Genomic DNA, 2,662 nt, shown 5'->3' with positions numbered 1-2,662 from the left:
CTTGGAGACTTGGGGCCTGCCACTGTGCCTCGTGCCACTGTCAATTTTCTCCAAACGCTGCCGCTGCCATCGGAGTCCTTATACTTCCTCTAGCGGAGGCCATCAACTCTTCAATCTCAGCGTTTAATTTGTTTATTACCCATTCCATGGCTTCTCGACCTTTACTAGCACTGGAAGAGACGGTACTCGCCATCAGACTTTCCAGGTAGCTGCTGAGGCTGACGCCCTTGACGGTGATGATGGCTTCCTGAGTGAGGATCGTTTTGCCCGGGTGCTGAGGATGAGGCTTGTAGATGAGCCTCTCGTCCCCGGAGACCACATTTGTAAAGGAAATATTAGTGGACTTCAGTTCCATCGTTTTCTCTACTGGGTCAACTACAGAATGCTCCTGCACGTATGTCTTTGTTCGAGCTGCACCGGTAAGAGATCGCACCAGAGAGGGCAGGCCCCAGTCCGTGCTCAGAAGCCGCTGGCTGTGCAGCTTACCCGAGGGGTCCACATGCCTGTGCAGGACATCGACGCCCACCACACTGGGGTTCATGGGGTTGGGGTACTTCTGCATCGCAGCCGTTGTGACCATTTCCCAGGGGTGGTCGAAGACATGCTCGGAGGTCCAGATCTTCATGGCGCCAGCGACCCGCGTGACGACCCGGCGACCTGCGAGACGACCCGACGGCGGCACTAGGGCCCAAGGAGGCCCTGGGGCCTTATTTTTTGCTATTTCCTTCAAAACAGCTTGAACTTCTTCCTTCATCACCATAGGCTTTTGCTCATATGTTATTTCATTGAATTCTTCTGTATCTGCCAATTCCTTTCGATACAGTGACTCAGTATATTCCTTCCGTCTTCTTTTAATACTTCCCGGATCATTTAATATTCTGCCTAAAGCATCCTTGATTATAGCAACTTGAGGTTTGAATTTGTTCTCCAGTTCCCTGAGCTTAAGAAATGCTGAAGGAGTTTGGCCCTTTTGATTTTCTGACTCTAGCAATATTTTGCTTTATCATTCCGAGCTGCCTTTTGGAATCTTCTGTTCAGCTCTTTAGTAACTTGAATTCTTCCTTGTGCTTTGGCTTCTCTATGCTCCAGTTCAATATTCAGAGTTTCTTCTGACATCCATTTTGGTCTTTCTTCCTCTTCTGTCTTTGTAATGACTGTTTGCACATGATACATTGATGATACATTTGACATCCTCCCACAACTCATCTGGTCTTTGCTCATTAGTGTTCAAGGCCTCAAACCTGTTCCTGAGATTATTCTGAAATTCAGGCTTTACAACTACAATACTAAAATTACCCTTCTTCTTTCATGTTCATAGGACTTTCAAAGGAAGTAGATGGCTCATCTTGCTTCCTGGTCTGTCTTAGTGAGGGAACTCCACCTAAACCAGTCCACTATAGGTAATCCAAATGGCATTTGACACACCAGTGGCACAGATTTCAGTCTCACAGTAACCTCAAGTTATCTCAGTACAGCAAAATGACAGACAAGTTCTGTACCACTTAGAACAAAATTCTTCTCAACCACAATTAGCACCAGGCCCGAGGGCTGTGTCTCTCTGGCTCAACTGACTCTTAAATACAAAGGCCCAACCAATAGGTCCTAATTGCTTAAAGTGAGCACTTGTTGCAGAGATAAGGGAATGCAGCCTTCAGTATGCATTGGATCTCAATATCAAGAAAACAAAGATTCTTAACACTGGACCAATTCGCAGTGCTATGATAGATGGAGAGGAGATTGAAACTGTGAACAGCTTCATCTTGCTTGGATCCACAGTTAACACCCTTGGTATCAGTGGCCAAGAAATCAGGAGACACACTGCACTGGGAAAAATCTACAGTTAGATATATCTCCAAATTAATAAGGAGTAATAATGTCAGTTTGAGTACTAAGGTGCGTCTGATTCAGGCTACGATTTTTCTGATTACTTGCCAAGCATATGAGAGCTGGACAATGAATAAGGATGGCAGGTAAAGAATTGACACATTTGAGCTGTGGTGCTGGAGAAGAGCAGTGAAAGTCCCATGATGGCCAAGAGAATGAATAGATGCATCTTAGAGAGGGTGCAGCCAGAATATTCTTTGGAGGTATGAATGAGGCTTTACCTCTCATACTTTGGGCAAGTTGATAGGAGGTGCTATTCCTTGGAGAAGGACATGATGCTGGGAAAGGTGGAGAGTAGCTGAAGGAGAGTGAGACCCTCAAGTAGGTGGATTGACATGGTGACTGCTGCAATGTGCTGTTGTGTGTCAGAAGTGTGAGGATGGTACAGGATAGAACAGGACTCAGATCTTCTTTCTGTTCATAGAGTAGCTATCAGTCATACTCAACTCGATGACACCTAACAACAACAATAACAACAACAACAACCATGGCCTGAGTAAGGCAAACTTCAGTTTCTAGACTGCCATCATTGCTTTTCATTACTCTGTAATGGTCCTGACTGCAGATATTCCTAATGAACTTACCTTTTGATTTTCTGACTGCTGGTGCCAAGAGTGTTAATTGTAGACTCTAGCAAGATGAAGTTATTAACAATCTCAATCTCTTCTCCACTTATTGTGGTGTTGCCAATTGTACCAATGTTGAGAATCTCTGTTTTCTTTATACTGAGTTTCAATTCATATTGGGGATTGCTTTATGCAGCAAATGTTTCAGTTCC

The 2,662-nt window shown here is 44.8% G+C and overlaps 1 pseudogene; it reads right to left on the bottom strand.

Annotated features, from left to right (window-relative positions):
- Positions 1–40: 40 nt before the first annotated feature.
- Positions 41–625, bottom strand: LOC102850926 (annotated as a pseudogene).
- Positions 626–2,662: the final 2,037 nt, after the last annotated feature.

The sequence above is a fragment of the Elephantulus edwardii genome, unplaced genomic scaffold (assembly GCF_000299155.1).
Source record: "Elephantulus edwardii isolate Elephantulus edwardi_28Jun2011 unplaced genomic scaffold, EleEdw1.0 scaffold00018, whole genome shotgun sequence".
Taxonomy (NCBI): Eukaryota; Metazoa; Chordata; class Mammalia; order Macroscelidea; family Macroscelididae; genus Elephantulus; species Elephantulus edwardii.
This window is presented reverse-complemented; position numbering and strand designations above follow the sequence as displayed.